At 45.3% G+C, this 24,875-nt stretch overlaps 1 protein-coding gene and 1 long non-coding RNA gene across 2 annotated transcripts in view; both read right to left on the reverse strand.

Moving 5' to 3' along the window:
* Nucleotides 1–4,618, reverse strand: part of LOC140224331 (uncharacterized) — a 67,832-nt gene extending 63,214 nt beyond the window's left edge. Inside the window, exon 1 of the long non-coding RNA XR_011899633.1 lies at nt 4,156–4,618. This is a non-coding gene — a long non-coding RNA (uncharacterized lncRNA). The remainder of the gene's footprint in view (nt 1–4,155) is intronic.
* PDZ-GEF (PDZ domain-containing guanine nucleotide exchange factor) overlaps nt 1–24,875 on the reverse strand; it is a 227,190-nt gene that overhangs the window by 173,954 nt on the left and 28,361 nt on the right. The gene's annotated exons all lie outside the window — the stretch shown is intronic.

Here is a 24,875-nt window from a genome sequence, read left to right on the forward strand (position 1 = left end):
TCAGCCCGGGCGGGATTATTTCACACGAATCGAGTGTCACTGTCACAGACCACTCGAGCCGTATCTAATCTCCCGCGTCGGGGCGGGGACGGGGAGGGGGCTTCCGAGCTTTGCGCGACTGTTCGAAGCTCGACCGTGACCGGCCGTCATCCGCAGCCGGGGTGCCGGGGCCATCCGATACTCCAAGTCGCTTTTACGAGCCTCCTTTCCAACGTTTTATCTCCCGAGAGAAACTCAAACGCACTCCGGTTCCAGTGCCGTGGCGTGCTTTGCGATATATCGATTGATCTGCCATTTAAACCTATGGAGAAGTATCGATTAACAGGGTTATACCATAATAATCGATTCTTTACCACGGCTTTAAATGGGGAAATATCGATAATCGATCATCTGCCGGTTGGGTGACTGCACGGGAGTTCAGACAACATTCAGGGTGAAAGAAAGAGTCTGCCGTGTAGCTACTTTGACGCGTGATTAAGTGGGGAAGAGGACAAAGTGGATATGGTGACAAAGTTACTGGGATTTTAGCTTGTCTTGCTCTGACTTTCTCCTGACACTTCGGTTCGTTAAACGTAGACTATCCTGACCTTTCCCTCTATTTTCTAGGGTAAGCTCAAAAAGATATGAAATTTCCCCTGGTGTGACAGGATTGTTAAACATGGAAGAAGCTGACCATTCCCTGCTATCTAAATTATTGAGCTTAGTAAAGTTTCGAAAAAATGTTTTGCAAACGTGTTTTCGAACGAGCGCTGTCTGCGGAGAGGCAAATGGACTTTTCCATCAGTTAGCCAGAAATTCACAAAAAAGTGAAAAGAGCAGCGAAATGATGGAGAGAGATACTATTCAATGACAAAATAACGATTTGGCCACATGTATCCGGACTTTCTTTTGACAGGATAGGATCGTTAAGAAAAGAAATCGTCTTTCGGTGATGTTTGGCATGAAAAATGAAGGATTCTAGGATAATGCTTTCTGAAAGAACTTTTTAATACTAAGTTCTTGGAGGCGAAAAAATTGTTCAAAATTCGCACTAATTAGAGTCGGCAGGATTAAATAATTTTAAGATTTGATAAAGTTTCCCCGATCTTTTCCACCACTGCTAGGTTAAGTAAAGTTTTCTAACTTTTTAAGCCACTCCTGATCAGTCGCTGAAGAAAGCTCGTCTTCATGATCAAACATATGGTTTCAAAAGGGCTCATCGACCCAATTGCATCACTGGCCAATAAGAGGACTGAAAAAGGCATCGATGAAGCCCTTTGAAGCCTGCAGCTTAAACGTGGATAAGAGCCTTAACACCACCTCCGCTCGGAAACTAACTTCAGGACCCTGTATTCATCGATTAAAGTGGTGAAAAACGGTAAATTTCCGCCTTATTTTCAACAAATTTGGCAGCGTGTACCAGATTTTATGAATGGAGTGACGGCCTGTAAGATAAGGTGCTATTTCAGCCAAGGACTCCCCTGACAAGTGATAAGCCGACTTCCCCTTCCTCCCCGACCGAATTGCGAGCTTGATCCGGAGCAACTCGGCTCAAAAGCAGGAGGGAACGCAGGAAATTAACGACGAAATCCGGGAAGCTGTTTGTGACTGGCCGACCGGAAAAGCTCCCGAAATTCCCCAAAACAGGATGAGCACGCCACGGGTCACTTACGAGACGGAGTGGATTTCCACGGAATCTTATCTCCTCTACTCGGACAGGAACACGGCGAGTCCGACTGATACCAGCCAACGCACCTATTTTTACAGAGGCTGCAGTTCCGTTCGCTCACAACAAAGGAGCTTCCCAGAGCTTTGAAGAACTGGTTCCGCGAACTCCAGTTCGGTAGAACCGATTCCAGGAAAAAGTTGTATCGCTTGACGTCTGTCAATGACTGCGCCCTTTCCGACGCGAAAAATCGCACGGTTGAAACGGGCATCGGTGCGAGAGGGGGTTTTGACATAGTGTCAGTTCACGTCAGTCCAATCGGTTTGTTGAAGTGACGGGCAGAAAAGTATATCCGTCCGAGTAAAGTTCTGGCGAACTGCATCTGTACCTATTAAAGGCTTGAAGGAATCTTGGCCTGGGAATTCTGTGCCTCGTGATGCCCAAAAAAAGAGTGAGAGCCAAACTCTGCCGTGCTAAGGAAAACGCCATATGAAAAATATTCATAATTTCCTCTAAAAAAAAAACATATACACGAGAAGGAAATTTGGCAACTCCCGAATGTTCATACGGCGTTTTCCTGAGCACGACAGAGCTAGGTGGCGCCAATTTCGAGGGGAAACAAATTGTCACCTCTCGGTGCCGTTCTTCAAGTATTCCCTCTTTGACGTTAGCGGAAAAGCTGTGACTAAAAGTAGCCGCTAAGTGTTGTTCGACTTCAAGGAAGAGGATGTATTCTGACATTCCGATAGGACTTGGATTTTGGTCGGTTGAGCGTTTTGGTACTAAAATGAACTATGTAGAAATTAATTGAGTTAAAAGGGACTATGGAGTACACAAATCTTATGTGCCCATTTAGTTCCTAAAACATGGTTACGTGTAACTTGATGTTTTCTGAGTTAAAAAATTTGTGCTTTGAAAACGAAAAAACGTACACAGTACAGAAAAGACTGTGAGATTAGCTGAGAGTGGCGAGAAATGGCTGCCAAGTCGAAACTTGCTCCTTTTCTCTCTGTGGACGAAGTGCTATTATTGAGAAAAGCGAGGGGTGCTCCTGCTCCACGGTTGAGACAAAGCAACACTTGAGTTGTAGAGCAAGGCCTCCGATTGAGGCAAATTGCCGCACTCGGGCCCAGCACCGTTCCGATGTTTTCAGCGTTGCTACACCTGAGCTGATAAGATATTTCCGCGTAGAATAGCGGTGGCGCGGCGCTTTCGGCTCGGTTCGCCGAGGGAAGGGAACAGAGCAAGATAAATGATGCGGGATTTTTGCGATGAGCCTACTGAAAGGCAAAGCAGAGAAGCCGAAAAATGAGAATGCTGCGTCGGAGAGAGTACACTTCGGCTGTCAGCCTCGACGAGAAGTAATTATTTCAAATGAGAATTTTCCGAGATAATTATCAAGTTTCCCAGTCTTACGCAATCGATGATTTAACGGAACGCGTCGGATATGACACCAGTGTAGGAATTCTCCATTTAATTGTCGTATTAATCGTATCCAATTGGATCTGAACACTGAACATTACATTACTTGCTCCGACGTCCAGCGACAGTCTATCAATGGGAAATAGATTCGGATCTGTAAAAAAGCATCAATATGACAGTTTTTTATCGATGACACGAGGAATTTTACACTAGAAAATCCATTGTGCTGTCATGATATCGAAGCTAGAGCATCCTAAAACCGCCGTGAATACGTTTTTGCGGAAAGAGAGAAAGAGAGCGCATATACTAAGTGAGATTTATAGGGTTCAAAGTCACAAAATACAGCCATCAGCAAAACTAATGAGACTTAAATTCTCACCAGTGTGATAAAATAGGTATCTAGCTACTGATAATGGGTCAAAGATATCATTCATTCAGGAATTGAGCAAAAAATCGACTGACGCCATTGATAAGATCTAGAAATTCCAGATGGAATGTTCATATCAGTCGAATCCGGTCAACTGCTCTCCAAGAATTTTTCCGAAATCGCTGGAATAATCCTTAATGTAATATATCCTGATGTTTAATGTTTTGCAATACGATGAGAAGTTCAGTTGGGTAAACGTGAAAAACGTAAACAACCCGAGCTTTTCTGAACTTTCGAGGTTAGGCGATTGGTGCACAAGCACCATTGGAACCTGGGTTCAGGGGATAACATGTTTAGCATTCGTTTGGATTAGGATCCCTTTAAATGAGAACTTTATCAATATGCTTCGGAAGCTATATTACAGTTCTTTCCGCCATGCCTTTTTCTTGAGCTAAACGCAGTCGAGTTGAGTCAGATTTCCTCGATTCAAACTGGCCGAAACAATGCTCCCGCTAGCTCGACGGGCGAGTTAATGAGGCAGCAAAATGTGAACTACCTGTCACCGCGACAGCGTTGCCATTACACACGAACACCCTACAAGACTCCCGTAGAAAACCAAACAATCTCGACCACAATTCGGCAACACGTTGCCTAGTCGCCCCGAATTCCAACCCGTTCCTCAAGATGGAAACAAGACAGAGAATGATAATTCGGCAACTACCTGTCATGCTCGAGTCGCGGGGTCTCCAGCTTCGCAGCTCCCGAGACGGAGTGGGGCAGGGGTTAAATCCACAACAAACACACTTGAACACTTGACACGGATCCTGTGAAAAAACACAATTTGCCAATCACATCGCACTGTAGCCCCGCCGATTCACTAGTCGGGCCGTATCCACTCGGGCACACACTTTATCTCATCACACCATCCGATCCGAAAACACAAACACAACCGTGATCCACGGCCAACACACACTTTACGATATTCCAAAGGATAAGCTCCGCTGTTAGATGCACTCAACACTCGTTGGACGGGATCTATTGGGTGAGAATCGATGGATTTACCGCGTTGGAAACGAGGAACACACGGTGTAGCTCAGCGCTCGGTCGCCGCGACTCAACTGAAAAGAAAAAGAGCCGAGTTGGCCCGAGTGAAAACACTCCCGTGGCACCGACGGAGGGGCCGACCACCGCGACGCTGCCAAGTCGACGCTCCTCGCTGCGTTTCGTTCCCGACACGCGCGTCGCTGTGATCGGATTTGAACAGGCATGCCGTTATCACGCGTCGCAAATGGGTTACACTGGTGACTTTTCCAGTTCTCTTGATGATCCATGGTGAGAATTCCGAGGCATCCCTTACTTATATTTACAGTTCCTATTGACTGATTTAGTGGCTGCGTCATTCGATATAATAACCAACCCTTGCTTCAAATGTAAACACAGAGCCTTGCTTTTAATTTGCGCTCATTCGTGCCCTTTGCGCCATTGCAGTAAAGTGTGTCCAAATGGTTCTTACGATCAAAAGTTCTTATGTTTAATGAGTCTTGAATTGATTTATGACCGATCAATGACTGAATTTTAATAAATTAACACAATTAACACATGAAGAATTCGTTCATGAGGTTATATTAGTTTGTTTTGGTTTGAACCAAGATTACGATATTATGTCGAATGATGTAGTCACCAAATCAGTCTTTTTGAAAGGACAGTTGAATGGACATCGCTCTTTGAAGTTTCCTTTGCAGAATTGTTACATTAATGTAGGCCGTTCATGAATTAAGTAACGCTGGGGGGATGGAGATCTCGGCTGGAAAAGAGCGTTAGGCTATTTGGCTTTTACGTGTTGTAGGGTAGAGACCTACGCCACGAAAACGTGACGAGGTGAGAGGGGGTCGAAAAATCCAAAATGTACGGTTGCGTATTTTAAGAACGGCCCTGGAATGGTTTCACGAAACTCAAGCCTGTATGCATTTCTCGTTGCGTAATTATCTCCCGCGTTTCCTTTTTTTTTGGGGGGGGGGGGGGGGCTAAACAACAAAACGCCTTCTGCAAATGTCAAAAACGTTGTTGAAAATAGACTATCACATTTTCAATTTAGAATGTTGCTTGGTTTTTGGTTGAAAAAACAAAGCATTAGAAATTTAGCAACGAGCGATGTAGTTAGACTGGTCCTGCTTCAATTCGTCTACATAATGATGAGTATTTTTGGATATTTTAGATATTTTCGTTCAAACATACTTGGGAAGTGAGTTGGTCGTGAAACTTGAAAAAGACGATCATCCAGTTTTGCGGTACTGTTTTAAAATTCATTGTCATATTAGAACTTTGAAAGCGATCAAACAAAACCCGATGGAATAAAAACCTGAGAGGATCAATTGAATTCGAACGAGCATGATTGAGAACAAGGGGGGAGGGAAAAACTCCCTGTGATCGGAAACAGGTCTGGAGTTCAATAAACTTGACTTAAAAGTTCAAACGAGGGAAAACTACTGAAGGTCGGGAGACTAGAGCAGCATTAGACAACCAGGAAACTAGTCGGAGCCTGACAATCGACGACGAAAAACGACAACTGTGGATAGCGGCGTATCGAGCTTCGGCGACGGTACAGCAGAGCGCGTCTCGGTCGAAAACTAGTTCCCATGCACGCACAGAGAGGCGTCGCCAAGAATTTCCTGGACAGATCCTATCGCGGCTGTATGAGAATGAAAAATTCGCGCTAAACCATTGCTACCCTCCCATTAAGCACTATTATTGCACCGTAATGCATGGTCAATACACTTCAATTAATTGGCAATCGGTTTGAGGAGATATATAATAGCCAGTCCGGCTTTCGGAACGTTGAGGAAGTGTGACTTAAGAAGGAAACACTGCTAGCTTCAAAGGCTACGTGAGCAACACAGCCGATGATAAAAGACGAAGGTAGAAAGTTAGAATTGACGTTTTTCAATTTTCTCTCAAATAGGAACGACACATACAGCGGAGTATTGCGAGTGCACGCCTGCGCCATCGCGCCTTCAATTTTGTAGATGCAGCACGGACATCCATAAAGTACGAATAGTTGTATCTCTGCGCCGTCGTCAATAAGCTTCTTTCCCTTGCTCTATTTCCATATCGTGTTGGTTTCCATTTGTCCTCTTTGTAATGGTGCTTCGAGGACTACGTGAGCGACACAGCCGAAGATAAAACCTATTTCTTTAACTTTTCTGTCGAACGAGAGCAATACCACACAAGCGACACAGCGCGGAGTACTGCGAGCAGACGCCTCGCGCCATCGCGCCTTCAATTTTGTAGATGCAGCACGGACATCCATAAAGTACGAATAGTTGTATCTCTGCGCCGTCGTCAACAAGCTTCTTTCCCTTGCTCTATTTCCATATTGTATTGGTTTCCACTTGTCTCGTTAAACTTTCTTCGTTTGTGAGCACGGCCTTCCCTGCAAGATTTTGGGGTCCACAGGGAACGAAAAAGTTCCATTTATCGAAATGGTGGACTTTCCAACCTGGAGAACGTCGTCAAGTGCATTTTGCAATTAGGAACTACAACTTCTAGCTCATCTGTAAAAACACGTACGTACACAGGAAAACTAATGGAACGTACGTTGTTTCTAAAATGAGCCAGGAATTGTAGTTCCAAATTACAAAATTCTCTCGTCTAACAGGAGTAACTCCAGGGAGTGGTTGGATGGCAACAATTCTCAGCATGAAAATAAGCAAAACGGGAAAATTTCGGATAAAAACGCGCACAAAGCGAAGACGTTTAGCTTCTTCATCAGTGGGAAGCACAATACAGAAAATCAGCGAAATCTGATGGCGTTAATTGAGGTTTGGGCTTCCAATCCTTAAGTTTTGAGTCCAGCGAGGTAATGGCCGATCATAAATGGACGAATTTCTGCCCAACGGAAATATGTGCATTGAGAAATGAGCCCTGATACCCATAAGACTATATTCATAACAGTACTCACGTCATAATGCACATAGTTGCGTTTGGCAGAGACACGTCCAAATACCGTCTACGTTCCCAGGACAAGGTTTCAAGTCAACTGTGCGACGAGCCGGAGTGGCAGGGCCAAATCACGAGCGTCCAACCGGTCGGTGCGTCTCTCTCGCTCCAGCGAACTGCGAATGGCGCTGTCTCTCTCGGCCGGTGTTATGATAACGTTGGAATCATATCCGCCGCTCCGCGCCGCGCTCCGGCATCTCCAACGCGATGCTGGAGGCTAGAGAGTGGAGGGCCCACAATCAGCTCCGTGCCGTGCCCGGTGCCGGGGCCCCAGCCAACCCAACTTCACCGTTTTCACTGCTTCGTCCTGGAGCCCTCGCGCATGGCTCCCACCGACCTGGAGTGCCTTCATGCCCAAGATATACGACCGGTAGATGAAGCTTCCGATGGGGGTGCTCTCGGTCCAAGCCGGAAGCCAATAGATCACTCTGCCGTGCTAAGGAAAAACGCCGTAAGACCATTCCAATGTTGCCAACTTTCCTCATAGAGAATATTTATGTTTCAAGAAAGTTACGATTTCGGTTCATTGACATTCTCAGACTAGTTAGATAAAATTGAATACGGAATCTACTGAAAAATTGGAAGAAAAATATTTACGAATTTTCCCGAGGATTCGCAAATTTTCATTGGAAATTTGGCAATGTTTGAAGGCTTATACGGCGTTCTTCCTTAGCATGGCAGATTAGGAGCCGTTTACGCCGTGCGAACATTTGAAACCTCGTATCGAAGGATCCTTACGGAGGTCCCGCGACGTGTAACTTCCCTTCGCAAAAACATTCGCAAGAAAAAGGCACTGCGGACGCTGGCCGGTGGCGTTTCCTTTCACCGGGCGGCCACGGGGACGCATTGACGGTTTCGCGAGTTGGCAACACTGTTTTCCCCCATTTAAATGTACGTAAAACAATCGCTTCTTGAGCTGCCTCACCTGAATCGATATTTTCAATGGGTATAAATGGAGGACCAACAGTGTTGCCAACTTGCAAAACGGCCACTGCGAGGACGCGGGCTGATTCCCTGACGGTCGCGCGTCTGATCGCCTCGGCTGACCCAGTCACTAACTCACTGCTTCAGCCCCGTTGATTAATGGCCGTCCGATTGGACGTATTTATGCCAAAAGGAACTATGTGCATAGCGTTTGCATGAGACATAGTTCCTTTTAGCATGAATACGTCCGATTCTAGCTCCTCCGACTCCGCGCCGCTCGATAATCAGCCGTCCTGTCGCTGGACGACCAGACGCGCTAATAACACGTTGCAATGAGATAATAGATTAAGAGACTTGCAAAAACTCGACCCATCGTTGCCCAACTTCCGCAAAAGTCGGAGGTGAGATAACCACGCTTGCTGTGGATGCTCTGAAGATGTGAGCCTTCTTCATGGCGTCAAGAGTTTGCTGGAAAAAGTCTCTTGGATTTAGAGCCCACACTCTTAAAAAAATTGAAAAGAGCGAAAACTCTTGATCCCGTCGGATTTTCGCTTGAATCAAAAGGAAATCCGCTTAAAGTAAAGAGGCTTGGCTTTCGATTCAAGCAAAAATCCGATTGAAAAGTATTTTTGGTGTCGAATTTTTTCAAGAGTCTATTTTCTGGATTCAAGACACTTTTTCCCGGTGTTCGCGAGTTGTTTTCAATTCCCTGTTAGAAACCCGAAGTCTCCTCTAGTTCTCTTCCAGATTCTCTTAGGTGCGAGTGTAGGGTTTTATACGGAGTTCAGGAAAGAAAATTGACTTTTCAATAACGCCCCCCTGAGGGTTTTTCGGGTCGGAGACATCGCTGGAAACTACTGATCCTGCCAATCACCAACAACAAGGTGCTTGGAAAAAAAATCTTTGATGTACCCAGGAAGAATTATTTTGTGAGTTCTCTGAAAATCACAAAGTAACTCTTCTGCAGAAAGAGGCAAAGCTGTCGACATTGTAGATCGTTGCTCAGTTATTGGGGTGAAAGAAGAGAGGAGAAATATTGAAGGTATAACTTACACGCATGGTACATACATGGAACTAATGGACCACTAATCTGATGGGAGATAAAACTTTGTACCAACCTGCAACACAAAAAGAGAGAGGAACATTAGAGAGATCAATTACTGGAGATATGGTGATAATCTGAATGCATACAAACAAGAATCAACAAAAATGTTACCTTTAGACAAGAGTAATTTTCAAGCATTCAGTGCTCGAGAATTCAGGTTGCTTTGATGAATCTACGACAGCAGCCAAGACAAAAGCACTAAACTGCCAAAATGCAATGCATTTTCACGCCCTCTACAGGCAGAAAAGTTATATAAACCAATCGATTTTCCTCTTTAAAGCGCACTACTTTTCGTCGAAATATGGGAACCTATTTTTGACTTAAGGCTACAAACATTGCTGTGAATAATCTGGGGGGGGGGGGGGGATACTTGGTGGACTGAGGTCCCTTAATCCACGGATGATCCCAAATATTTTCAAGTAACATCATGGACCACGACCACACTGAAAAAAAAATACCGTTTCGGACTATATAGACATACCGTCCGTTCTGGGCTCGTAAGTTCCGGCTGCTGGAGCCGTAGCTTCGATTGCTCCGGCTTCTGAGCCAGGAACACGGACGGTATGTCTTTGTGTATACAGCCCGTAAATACGGCTACCACGGCCGGCGTTATTTTTCAGTGCATGTAAAAGGCCGGAACGGGCGAATACCTGCGGGTCGATTCTTGAAATTGATCGACAAAGCAATAGACAAAAAAACAAAAGAGATATGGAGGAAGCATATTAGTAGAAACGTGTGGTTGCAATGGACAAAGGAGGTAGGAGGTAATAGACTAACTAATGGCAACCCACGAGAGACCGTACAAGTAGTCCATCATTTTATCCCTTTGTCTATAGGAACCACCCATTTCAACCAATAGGATCGCTCCATAGTCCTTACGTCTTCTTTGTCTATCAGTTTCATTAATCAGCCCGCAGGATTTTTGCTCCTTTAAGTCAAATCTTGTAACACCAAGCAAGGGAAAAAACCCGACCGATATTCAATAGCGATCGGACAAGTGAATTGTGACAAGGCTTCTCGGCGAATGATAAATCCTGTTACATTTTCATGAGGGAGGTTTCTGGTCCGTGATGCAATTATGGATTACGACATTTAGGAGCATGCGCGGTACAAGTACAACTTGGAGCTGAAAATGATTTAGCGATCGCGACGTACGATCCGATGGTTATTAATACGCGAAACCGATCGTATTTCAACAGTTCCTCGGACTCGTGGCAACTCATGAATAAGACAGATTAGTGCGCCGGCTCGACTCGACTCCCGAGACGAATTTATCACCGATAAATTGGGTTCAATCTCGGGTGACCCTGCATTCTTACTCGACACTTCATCAGAGCCCCCTTCTAATGATCCCCCCTCTGATTCGCGGGGGGATCCTGATACAGCGCTCGACACTCCAGGTCCAGCATTCAGGGTTCAAGGATACAAATATCGGGGCACGTAGGGCATGCAGGTGCAGTCAGATAAATTTTTTTTACGATACACGAATCGGTGCTTGAAATTCTTCACTGAAAAAAAAACTCCGGCTGAGGAGGCCGTACTTACGAGCTGTAAAAACGCGTTCCGGGCTCAGAGGCTGAAAGTTCCGGGCGTAGCACCCGGAGCAGTCGAAGGGGGGGGGGGACAAGGGAATTCCTTTTTTGCGAAAATAGACAAGGTATTTTTTTTAAAAGGAGGTCGGGGGGGGGGGGGGGGGGTTGATAAGAGCGCAAGAGGAGCAATTGGACGTATTTGTGTGAAACGGAACTGTGTGCATTAGGACATGAGCCCTGAGACCCGAAAGAAAATATGCATAGCAGGGCTCACGTCATAATGCACATAGTTCCGTTCGACAGAAATGCATCCAATTGTTGAACCTTGTTAGAAGAGTTGGGATACTCTACAACTTTTGCTGAACGCAGTCCATTTGCAGATTTCAGCGAGCGTTGAGGCTTACGCGCTTACGTCCAACCTGTTTGCCGGAAAAAAAAGGGGGGGGGGGGAAGAAAGAAAGGGAAGTTACAAAGGAATGAAGATGAAAGGAATCTTATACTTGGTACTTATTTATGGCAAAACCGTCTTGAAGTCCATGTTAAGTGCTTTAAAATTTCGGAAATTTTCTGGGGAAACCCCCCAGGAACTCCCTCCGCCCCATCTGTTTGCAGTGTCGGGATCCGATTATTGGATCGGTGATATCGGTGACATCACTCGCCAGCATGTGTCAATTATGTCCGTTTTTTATTTCGTTGGCAGGGCGTTGCGTTGCGATTGGCGGGCGAAAAATCCGTCCGTAGCGTGCAGAAAGAGTTCAATGGAGGGTCGAAGCAATTCGCGCGGAGTGAAGCGAGTCCACCTAGCGTAACGTAGATGTATATGGACTAATTATTTTGTAATAAGGATATCCGTTTCACCTTTGCTCCTCCCAACTTGGTTCCTTTTAGCACGCCTGAATCTAGGCCACCCCCGCCGCACCGTGAGACCGTGTCGCGTCGCCTAGGCCCACCCTCCCCATCGAGTCCTTGGCGCAAATCAAAATATTGCATCGCTCGTTGGATCGGCCGAGAGGGGGCGGGGGAGGGGGAAGGAGGAGACAAATGTGGACCATAACTGTCTCTCACACCTTTTCAGGCCTCTTCGGAGCTGTATTTATTGTCATACTTTGGTACGGTGTTGCATTAACTTAACGTGCAGTTCACTGCACACTATACTTCTGAAGATTTACCTGACCCATTTTTTCCCCTTAACTTTTTCCCGGTTTGCCAAGTTTTCAGAGCTTTACTAACCGGATCAATGCGTTATTTTTCTATCATAGTTCAAATCAAAAGATTTGATCGACAAACAGGCCGGTACCGAATTTTGTCATAACTTTTCACCGTTCTCTACCCTTTCAGGACCGAATCTCGGCGTTATTTTCCCATCCCAGCGCAAATCAAAAGCCACCATCGACAACGGGGCCCATAACCGAAGTATCCAGGCCAGGGTTGCAGTTAACCATGAAAAATAAAATCTTGAAATTTCACGAGAAATATTTCATAAAATTTCAGAAATTCATGAAGGATTCTGAAAAATACCGGTTCCTTTCCATGTTTCGTGAAACGTAAAATTAGTGACTTTCCTCTATTTGTGTGTGTTTCAGTGCGGGTTGCACACTCTAGCCCCTGAAAAATATGAAATATTTCACGGATACTTCCAATCTTTCATATTTTTCATTTCACGCGCGCAACCCTGATCCAGGCTCACACACCGACCGGCACAACAAACCTCTCCGCCCGGCGCGATAAGGCCATAAAAAGGCCCTTTGAATATTCACCGATCGGGCGCTCCACTCCCACCCCGGAAACGCCCGAATTAAACGCGAGAGAAAAAGGGGGAAGCGAAAAAAAAATCACTATGAAAAAACAGCATGGAGTCCAGATTTATCGAACGCGAGAGCTTGTTAATTATTAGCACGGTCACCTCCGCGCTGCCCCTATGCATACGAAATACCCTCCGCTTCACAATGGAAATGCCCCGTTTTTTACGCGCAACTAGCAACGATGTCCGAGATACATCGTAAAGGTTGCAAACTGGTTATGAATAGAGGACACAGGTGGCCCCGTAACATCGTCCCGAAAATATGAGCCGAAACTCGGGGGTCCTGCCCTCATACCCCTCCGCGGGCCAACCCCCGGTGAGTGTTTTTTTCGCCGGTTAAACCCTTTATTTTGTTCGGTGTATCATAATTACTGAGTTATACATAATCTCATTATCTCGCCGAGGGAGCGGGGCCCTTTGAACCGGGATCTTTCGTCGCTCCCGGTAATGAGGTACTTTCCCAGAATTCGTATGCTTCACGGGGACGATAATGGATCATTAAAAACAGCATTGGACCTCTCGATCAGGCGCCATGAACGCGATACGTGTATCCTATTCCTCGACATAGTTTTAGTCGAGCATTTGCACTACAGCCAGATCATTGAGCACTTCCAAGACCAACCGGACCTAACTTAACAGAATCGCACAAAGTCGTACTTAGTTAATTCAATAAAGAGGTGTTCAAAATTTTACTCCTGCATGACTCAACATATAAAATTAACTTTGAGTTTAATTTTTCACTATTACTTAAATCTTTTTCGCGGACTAAAACTTTTTGCTGAAGAAAAAGAGGCGCCGATTGCATTCAAAACCAGGCAAAACTCGATTCTTTTTCGAAAAAGCGGCTTGCGGTGTAGTTTTCTGTTGTGCACAGTGCAACTTGTGCCTGCAAAATTAACGTTAAACTTTCATTACCTAATCAAAGGTCACTAGAGTTGAATCACACATTTAACGAAGGCCGTACTTAAAGGAAAGAGTTTCTGTAATGATTTGATTCTAGTTTGATAAAGTCAAAATTATGATGTACCAAGAAAGGGAAATTATTGCGTGGTATGACGAAGACTTCCCTTGCTATTTTTCCTTCTCCCCTTAGCAGATACAGATGGACCCAAATGAATCGAATGTTGATTTGGAGATAGTTAACAGGGATGAATTTTCGAGTGAATATCTCACATCGTTTTGACTTTAAAGCACTCTTCACAGGCAATGTATCCGAAGGCGTCTTAGAATATTCCCTAATCATAAACATTAAAAAAAAAAAAAAAAAAAATGGTCTGCTACACGACGGCGTTATGTGATTTTCAGTGATTTTTTGATAAGAGTCGTGAAAATCTCAGATTATAAATCGAATCGATATAAGAGCTTAAATCGCCTCCAAAAGCCTGTGTCACAAAGTCAAAATACTCCATCAAAATGTCATGGTCAAGTGCTATGATTGGTCCAAGTCATCGAATAAGCCAATCACAACACCTGCCCTTGATGTTTTGATAGTGTGACACGGGCTAAAGAGTATGGTGGCTGAACTTACATTCCAGAAAGCCAAGCCTTTTCTACATAATAAAACAAATCCGTATCACTGGGTGTGGTCGCCTCTCCGAGTGCAAAAAAATTCTTGACCTCGGCCACTGTTCCTCGACTTTTCTTTGCCTTCCCAGATTTTACAATCCATGCCCTGACTTTTCAAGGCTCCCACGTCAGTCGCCACCCCGTCAAAAATCTTATTAAACCACCACGAGAATCCAGAAACGCCGTGGGCACCCTGAGCACCGGCGGAAAATCTGCGAGCTCCCCCGACTCGACGTGGCGACCGGTTGTCGTGGCACGAGCGAGGGGGTGGGTGGGCGGGGGGGAGGGGGGTGTATTTGAAAACGTCGGAAAAAACCACTCGATTAGCTCCCGATGCTCGGAGCAAGGAGCGCCAGAGACGCCGCCGGGAGCCCTGGACCACCCACCCGGTCTCCCCGACATCAAAAGAGCCTCAACCCCCCCCCCCCCCCCCACCTCGCACCCCGCCTCCACACCCACTCGAAAACAACAAACGAGACGATATTGATGTCAAAAGGCCTAATCATAGGTTCCGATGACGCAATAACGACCCTAAAACCGTCCGCGAGGTCTCCAGGGTCGTCGTCGCCGCGTTCTTGAATCGTCGCTCCTCGGGGGAATTCCTCATGAGCCCTGGAACTCACGCATTTATATGTAAAACAGGGCTCACGTTGAAATTGAGATACGCCCTTTCGTCAGGGGCAACGAAAAGTATTTTCGGCTTTCTTCCCAGGGACCCCGTTTGCGGTGGGGTTTACAAGACGAGGCTGGTTGAGCGTTGAGCACCCCCTTTAGATCAAAGATACTTGACGGGTTATCGTCGGTAAATTGTTGGGTTTTTCTCTTTCTCATAGATCTGCGGGCCGATTATTGAAATTGATAGACAAAGCTATAGACAAAGAAGACATAGGGGGTATAAAGCAATCCTATTGGTTGAAATGGGTGGTTCTCATAGACTAAGGGGGGAAATGGTAGACTAACTGTCAGGTCTCTCGTGGGTTGCCGTTAGTTAGTCTATTACCTACCTCCTTTGTCCATTGCAACCACCCGCTTCTACCAATAGGATCCTTCCAAATCCTTTTTGTCTTCTTTGTCTATTGCTTTGTCTATCAATTTCAATAATCAGCCCGCTGGATGATGCACATCGAGGCGTTTTCTGAGGAGAAAACTAGGTGGAAGTTGAATGATAAGAATTGGACGGAACCCGTTCGATATGGCGCGAGCTCATCTCTACACGTCGCGTCGCACGGTGGATCGAGTCAATAGTGGAGGTCAGACGAAATTCGGGAACTTTAAACGCTTATAACTTCGTTTATACAAAACTTTGAGGTTCTAAAAGAAGTTCCGTTGGTTTTCTCGTGAAATTTTCTTCTACGAACACCCCTTGACGTTGAAAATATGACGAAATAAATATCAAAAGTTGCAGTTATAGTCAAAAATTTCACGCCCGACCTCTCTGATTGACTCGATCCACTGTGCGTCGCGTCGCCTTCATTTTGAGCAATAAGCGATGGGACATTCTGCTATGTATCGCTCCTGAACAGGAGAAAATTTAAAAAATCCAAGCCTGTCTTCTAACTTCTGTTGTGTTACTCACGTAGTCCTTGAGGCACCACTACATAAGACGAACGGAACCAACGTGAAATGGAAAAAAAGCGAGGGAAAGGACACGCATTGATGAAGGCGCAGGGATACAACTATTCGTACTCGATGGGTGTCCGTATTGCATCTGAAAAATTGAAGGCGCGATGGTGCGAGGCGTGAATAAAGCAAGGGAGAGGACGCGCATTGATGAAGGCGCAGGGATACAACTATTCGTACTCGATGGGTGTCCGTATTGCGTCTGAAAAATTGAAGGCGCTTTGAAGCGAGGCGTGAATAAAGCAAGGAAAAGGACACGCATTGATAAAGGCGCAGGGATACAACTATTCGTACTCGATGGGTGTCCGTATGGCATCTGAAAAATTGAAGGCGCAATGGTGCGAGGCGTGAACTCGCAATGTTTCGCTCTGTTTATTTGGCTGTATATCTTGTGTGCAACAGACCCATTATCCAAACTCTAAACTGACATCAAGTTCTAAAATCAATTCCTCGACCTTCATCAGTTATCATCAGACGAATGAAAATCGTGGACGTATTTCTGCCAAACGGAACTATGAGCATTTTGACGTGAGCCCTGTTAGTCATATATTCTCATGAACCTCAGGGCTCACGTCTTAATGCACATAGTTCCGTTTGGCAGAAATACGTCCAAGTTGAATTCCCGAAAGCTGAACTTTCGCCTCGCCCGTTTATAATGCTCGAATAATCGGAATATTCTTTTTGATATTTTTCCGCTGGGACCTTTTCCCATGTTCGGAATAACGAGGAGTCAATTGGACGCGAGATCCAAACTGAACGAAGGTCTTTAACCGTCGACGAAGATCTTTCTTTGAGAGGGTGGAAGTTGACTGCGAGCGAGCGGGAGCAGATCCAAGACCAGATGATCAAACAGGAAGCTGAGTCTTCAGAGGCCGGAGCCGCGCCGAGCTCAGCGGGGACAAGGGACAAGGGTAGACGGAAGGGAGGGGTCCACACACTCGTCAGTAACCCGCATAATCTGCCCGTCGCTGTAGGAAGCGAAGAGAAGCTCGTTATTTCTCCAGAGAGCTCGGCTTGACGAGGAGCCCGGGTCCATTCTTTGACCTATTCCCTTGTCACACAGTCCGCCTGACATTTTGACTTTCCTGCACTTGTTCTTCAATTTGCGTCGTTCTCTGCTCCCGTGTCGGGGGAAAATGGCCGCTATGTGGCTCCTGCTCGGTTTAAAGTTTCACAGGGCGAGATACCCTCGATCTAAAAGCTGAATTTCGAATGCTGGCCGAAGGGGCGAAACTGCGATACACCCATGATAACCATACAGTGCTGCACTGGGGAAAAAAAAAAAAAAAAAAAAAAAAAAAAAAAACACATTGGATCCGGAGTCCAGACTCTTAAAAACATCGACAAGAAAAAATAATCTTGCTTCAATCGGATTTTTGCTTAGATCAAGAACCAAGCCTCTTAATTTGAGCGGATTGCCTTTTGATTTAAGCAAAAGTCTGATTGAAGCAAGAGTATTTTTTCTTGTCAATGTTTTCAAGAGTCTGGACTCCAGATCCGATTACGTAGCATGGTGTCAACGATCATGGTGTCATCAAACAGTTTTTCTAAGTTTTTGTTGACACCATGATCATCCAAAAATAAAAAATTCTGACCCTCATGAAAAATGATCACGGTGTCAACGATCACGACGTCAACGAAACTTAAAACTTGCCTCAATAACACCTTTTAAATCTCAAGTCTTGTTTTTCTTGTGTTATTCACTCTAACCTAACCTAACCTAACCTAACCTAACCTAACCTAACCCAACGCAACCCAACCCAACCTAACCTAACCCAACCTAACCTAACCTAACCTAACCTTACCTGACCTAAACTAACCTAATCCAACTATACGTGACCCAGACCTCTCCTGTACACTTAATTTTTTAATTTTACTCACAAGGAAGATATTTTTCTGTTTGTTGACACCGTGATCGTTGACACCATGCTCAGGGCCCATTTTTGCGTTTTACTGACTGATCACGACGTCAACAATCGTGACTCCATGATCAGTTTTGGTTTTTAACCTGATCGTGCCCCTGCACGTTACCCAGTCCATGTGTCTATTTTCCGGTGTGCTGTGCTAAGGAAAAACGCCGTATGAACATTCGAGAGTTGCCAAATTTCCTCGAATAAAACTTGTATTCGCGAGGAAAGTTTTCCATATACTTGGATTACATTTTGCAATAAGGAACCACTATCCCTAGCTCTCTCATAAAAGCACATACCTGCACAGGAAAACCAATGGCATGTAGGTTGTTTCTAAAATGTGCCAAAAATAGTGATTCCTTATTGCAAAATGAGATCCACTTCTCTCATAAATTTTTAGACATTTAAGATCATATTGCGAATAAAATTGTCTGAAAAAATTCGGGGGAAAAATATTCACGATTTTCTCGGAACATTTGACTTTTGTTGAAGGAGATATGGCAACATCTGAAGGCTCATACGGCGTTTTTTCTGAGCACAACAGAATTGGCACGAGCATCATCCTCGAATCTCGGCGCATGCACGCGTGATGCACGAACTGTGACATGAGCACCCGTGCATCGAATTTTGCGTGAAATCGAAGCCCGAATTCCGCGGGAGGCGGGGGCGAGGAGCAAAACCCAATTAACCTGAGGAAAACAGGCGGGAGAACGAGATTAATTCGCATATTTTATACACGGGGCCGCCGCCACCACCGCCGCACAGTGGATCGAGTCAATCGGAGGGGTCGGACAAAATTTGAAAACTTTAAACGCTTATAACTCCATTCGTTCAAAGCTTTGAGGTTCTAAAAGTGGTTTCATTGATTTTCTCGTGAAATTTTCAACTAAATGCACCCCTTTTAAAATGTGACGAAATAACTATCGAAATTTGCAGTTTTAGTCAGAAATTTTGAGTCCGACCTCTCTAATTGACTCGATTTACTGTGCGCCGCGCCCCTGTCGGCTGGAAATTGCTAAATTGATCTGCATTAAACTCCATTGATGAATTCGACGATTTAATTTTCTGCTTTCGCGACGGACGGGCGGACGGAGGCCTGCAACTCGCTCGGCCCACGCTCGCCACGCACGGACACCGCCCGCGATGTCGGATCAACCCCGGAAAAGCGGAAAACCCATTTTCCCGCCGTCGACCTGCTCCCACCCTTGAACAAAGGGCTTAGAATTTTAAATTTTACTAAATTTTCCTTTTCTTTTTGTTCAGCATTGAAACCATATACAGTAAAAAAAACTAACCGATATTTTGTGCTGCGGAAAGTAGAACACCAAGTAACCTAGACGTGCAGTTAATTTTTTTGGTTGGTTTTTCTTTGAGTTATATTCGTCAAATATTTGGGTAAAAAATTTGACACCTTGTCAAAATCAGACGCAAGCCGTCAAGATCAAACTTAGATCGCACTGGTGATACGACTCCAATGCGGTTGCCACTTGCAAATCACAACCTCTGAGTGTGAATGGGAGAGACAAGAGTACATTAGTTCAGCAGGACACTTCCTTCATCCGCGGGTGTCTCAAGAGTAAACCTGCGGTTTCAGTCGATTTTAACAAAATTTGGTTCATCAACCAAATCTTTCCGGTTCATCTGACCGAGTAAAAAGTAGCTTGCCGCGACCGAAACTAACCATGAAAGCGGAAATTCTTAATTGTGTACTGAAAATTAGAAAAAATAAGTAACCAAGCTCTTCTTCTGAGGGCAAGCGCCTTCAATTTTGAACTATGCAACATGGACATCCATCAAGTACGAATAGTTGTATCACGGCGTTTGAATCAACGACGCGGCGTATCTTGGCTTCGTCGGAGTGAGGTAAACGTAAGCGCCTTCAATTTTTGGATATGCAACATGGACATCCATCAAGTTCGAATAGTTGTATCAAGGCGTTTGAATTAAAGGCGCGGCGTATCTCCGCGTCCTCGGACTACGATACCATTTACGTAGAATCTCGTTTGAATGCCGTCAATTATGAGTGGGTAATAATGATCTTTTATTATCTCTCCACCCATGTGCGCTCTTAATTTGTGACCAGGAACAAACTTTAAAATCTGAAAACTCAAAACTGGTTTTCCTTGAATGAGTGTTCCAAGATCAGTTAAACAAAAGAAAATCCCAGATACACACTTTCTTCTGGCATAAAATAAAGTACAAATTTTATTGTAAGCTAATGAAAAATAATTAAAGTGATTGAAATTGTGTTCCTGAAAAGTATATTCATTCCTCAATAACTCTCAGAAGAAAGCGACCCATTTAGGTAAGTGTGTTTGTATGACTCCCGGTTTCCTTCAGATCAAGGCTCGGTTACTCCGGTCAGTCTTTGTCCTTTCTCGCAAACCAACAGTTAGGCTGATTAGCAGATTGACTTCTGGTTAGAGTCTGACCACTTGTTTGGTAACCAGAGGTTGACGAGAGATCTTACAAACGGTCCTTAATCCAGCGTGTCTGAAAATTTCGAAGGAAAATAATGATACACTTTCTCGAAAATGAATTCTTCGACAGGAGAAATTTGGCAACTCCCGAATTTTTATCCCCAGCACGACAATCTGGGAGGGTGAGAGTGTTGGCCGACGCCGCCCCAGCTAAGGTCAGCGTTAAATTCGATTTAAGGCCGGGAGCATTGTCATATTTTTATTCGTTCGGCCGCGCGGTTTTTGTCGGAGCGCGTTTCCCTTTCGACACCCCCGCTGTCCGCCGATAACCACCCTTTCCGTGGCCGCGGCCGCCCTTAAAATCCACACGGGCGTTTCCACATCCACAATACGCCCACACAAAATGAAGATGATTGTAAAATGTTAGGAGGACGGTAGAATGGGAGGGTCGAGGATAATTTCATTACGCCGCACTGACAATGCACTGGACGTATTCATGCTAAAAGGAACTATATGCATAGGGTTTCCGCGAGACATAGTTCCTTTCGGCATAAATACGTTCAACTGTGTGTTGTTCGGCAAGCTACCTGATCTGAGTTTGCTGAACTAGTCCGATGAAAGCACAACGGAGGCATTCACTCGCGTAGAAAAGGTAATGCGGTGCTACCCTGTCTAACATTTAACTAGATAGATCAAATTCGAGTGATGCGACTAGTTCAACTCCAGAGCGATGCAAATTGCTTGATGAAAATCTGAAGGCACTTCATCTCGTACACTCGCATAAAGAGGGCAATGCGGCACTACCCCGTTTGTACACTTTGACTGGGTAGATCAAATTAGCGTGATGCGACTATTTTAACTCCGGAGCTATGCAAATTGTCTGAACGAAAATCTGAAGGCATTTCACGCCGTAATCGTCCGTTCGTCAATGCGTACTTCAAAAGAGCGGTAAAAAAAGCTCCTCTCCTTCTACTACCTAGCTATTCAACTATTGGTTTTAACCATTTTCGAGCTCTAATGATTTTCCACGGGTGGAACTAAGGAGTTGATACTTTCTCTACAAGGGCGCTCTACTCTGAATGAGTGCTCTTCAGGCAGGATAATAAACCAACACAAAAACCCTGAAATTAGGGTCACTGACTAGCACGCATCAGCGGAAAAACGCCACATGAACACTCAGACGCTACCAGAGTTCCCTGAATGAAACACACAATTTTGAGAAAAGGTACGAATATTTTCCCCGGAAATTTTTGGATGCGCTAATTTAGAGCACCAATAAAATTCGATGAAAATTCCAATACAAACTAGTTGCAAATTATACAGAAAATTTGCGTTTCATCGAGGGAAATTCTGCGACGCCGGATCGTTGATACGGCGTTTTTCCTGATGACGGGAGTATTATCGCGCCCACCCGATTGAATTGCGCACATCTCGTCGCTCCTCTGACGTAAGGGCGTAACTCGATTTCCACTTGAGCCCTGAAAGCATGGAGTTATACGGAAAACAGGGTTCACGTAGAAATTGAGATACGTCCTTACGTCGGAGGAACGGCGATCTATGAATGCGATGAACGCTGCACATTGCATTGATGATGCATCTGTGCTCGCTCGTGGGAGCTTGGAGGCGAGCGCGTCGGAAAAAAGGCCAATCTATTTGTATCGGGAATCACCATTCACCATTCACCGGTGAGCTCTGCCGTTCAATTCAATCACCGCGCCAATCACGGCCATAGCAAAAAATCGCCCGAATGAACCCAATTTAATTATGCAGCCCTGGCTACGCTTTCCGCGGAAAATCTGGGCTGCGAGTGTGTGGGAGTGTTGCCGCATTGGGACTCTTTTATTTTTGGGCTCCCGTCATATCTAATTCAATTGGACCGTGTAGTGCCGTCATGAAGGATTTCTAAATGTGGAGCAAACTCCCCGTTGGTCGCGTCATTTGTGCCTACTAGGGTGTGGACTAAAATAGGCTGTCCAAAAATCAGTCCTTATCCATGGTACTTTTCCAGTACATTTCCAAGAAATTCAGTACCTCCTCCACGGGAAAATTCAGTACTTTTCCAGTACCTCCATATGAAGAAAATTCGAAAAATTTCAAAAAAATGAATTTCTCGCTCAAATTGCGACAAAAATGACAACGAAATGGAAAAATTCCGGACCTTCTTGTGGAATTTACGCACTTAAAAGATCTGTACTATTTCCGGACTTTCAAGACTTGTAGACACCCTGATCGATATCCACAGGGGGGTCGACTCTCTTAGGAAAAGTGGGAGGATATGCGGTTTCTCTCCCGGAAAATTTTGGCATTTTCAGTTCGAAGTAGAGCGATTTTAAGGCATTTCCCAACAGAATATCATGCATGTTTTCAGCCGAATTCTCGTGACACATGGAAAAAATCGGTTTGTCCTAAACTAAGGAACGCAACTATATTTCCAGGTTGCTTAATTTTCATTTGTTAATCGTATTTTCACAACGAAACACTGGAATTCTTCAGCTAAGAATTTCCCTGCACTGGAAAAAAATTCGCTTGGATCCAGCGTCAAGACTCTTAATAACATTGACAAGAAAAAGTACTCTTGATTCAATCCGATTTTTCCTTGAATCGAAGAACCAAACCTCTTGATTTAGGCGGATTTTCTTTGGATTCAAGCAAAAAGTCCGATTGAATCAAGAGTATTTTTTCTTTACGACGTTTTTAAGAGTCTGGACTCCAGGGCCAAGCGACTTTTTTTTTTTTCAGTGTTCTTTTTCTGCACTGATTTACACGCAAAATTTTGGATGCAGGGCGACGTCGTATTCTTGAAAATAAAGAAATGTTAGGATCAATTTTGCAAACTTTAAGTGAAGTTACGATCGTCCGTATGAAAGACGACGAAAGCACCATCTAAACAGCACCTGATGGCGTTCATGAATTTTCAAATTTGCTACCATGCCAGCCGATTTCAAAAATCTTGATTTCTCGGGAGGTCAAAACCCTGCAGGAACCATTCGGCCCCTCTTCCTGGTCCGGCAACGGACCGTTTGATGTCGGTAATCTCCGCCACGCTGCGCCACCTGTCACTCGACTTGGCAGCATTCACAAAAACGGCAAAACACGATCCATATCATAATTCCGGTTCTTCTGCGGCCGCCGCGCCGTACCGTACCTTCCACGTCCGACGTCCACCTTCTTCGCCGCCTACCCTACCGCGTGCCATCGCCGTCCGCCATCGCTGTTTGCGGCCACTTTCTCGCCGACGCGACGCGACAAGGTACGGGCATGCAGCTATGAGCACCGACCCCCGCCACCTCATTTTAGAAAAAAGACTGCACTCTTCAAGGATTGATACTTCTAAAGGAGCTCACTTAAGTTTCTTGACGCAATATACCTCCGCCATTACGGTGCGGATTTCACTCTTTGTTCATAACATAACACTCGAGTTTTTGCGAGCAAAAACAAGTTCCTAAATGAAACTCATTCCCGATTTCACTCTTTGTGCGATTTCTGTTAGTGTTCGCTCTTCTCTCCAAATGAAAAAATCTCCCCGTTACAGGAAAATCCCTAGGCTTTCCTAGTTTTCTTTGAAAAGAACTTCCAGACTTTCCTACGGTATCCTCGACAACCGCAAACCTCCGATCTCAAGATGAGTCTTCAAATTTCGGTAATTTCGGTTTTTTCCTTGTATGAGCACACATTGCCGCCCCTTTGGCGTAAGGCGTAAGGGCCAAGCCCAGGCGTTGTGATTGGCTTATTCGATGATTTGGACCAATCACAACACTTGACCTTGGCCATTTTTGATAGTTTGTGACCCGGGCTTCTTAATTAATCTTCCAAGGTGAGCCGTGTCTTAACACTGTAAATTCCTTCATTTCTGGAGTCCATGCGAGGATTCAAGATACTCCCTCCCGGTCAGAGGAGCAACGCACGTCACCATCTTCATTAATTTCTTACCAATTTGTCTAAAAACTTAGCATTTGCAGTAAAATCCCTTCTCGAATATTCTTCTCGTCAGAAGAAAGAACGGGTCCGATCGCCGAGTTCCCGTTCGATCCAATCCGAACTCGCTGGCCCGCCACAATCCGTTCGCTCGTCTGGACAAAAGGACAGTATCCCCATCCCACGTGAGCTCCGGGCTCGCCGTATAACTCTACTCTAACGCTTTCCGCGGCTCTTGTTGAATTTACATAACGCCTTTTACCGTCGGAGGCAGGAGAGCGTCGAATTGACAACGGGAAGCGCACATCGCGGACGCCAAACAACCGTCCGGCCGTCCGGCGGACTCCGTCGGCCGCCGGTCGGACCTTCATTGTCAACATGTTATTCGTACTCCGTACACACAATTATAGCGCCCCGGCGGCCCCCCTCGGTCGGCTCGGTGGAGCGGCCATTACACCGGGAAACACCGCAACACATTGATCAGTGTTGATTAGTCCTCCCGTCCACCACTCTACCCAGATACACTCCCACCCCCTGACATCACCCCCTCCTAGCGGTGCGATTCCATAACGCCACTCAATAATACCAGTCTGTACATCCTTCAGCATGCCAGAAGCCGAGGCACTACGGGTTAGCCCCCCCCGCGGTGTAC

The sequence above is a fragment of the Bemisia tabaci genome, chromosome 3 (assembly GCF_918797505.1).
Source record: "Bemisia tabaci chromosome 3, PGI_BMITA_v3".
Taxonomy (NCBI): Eukaryota; Metazoa; Arthropoda; class Insecta; order Hemiptera; family Aleyrodidae; genus Bemisia; species Bemisia tabaci.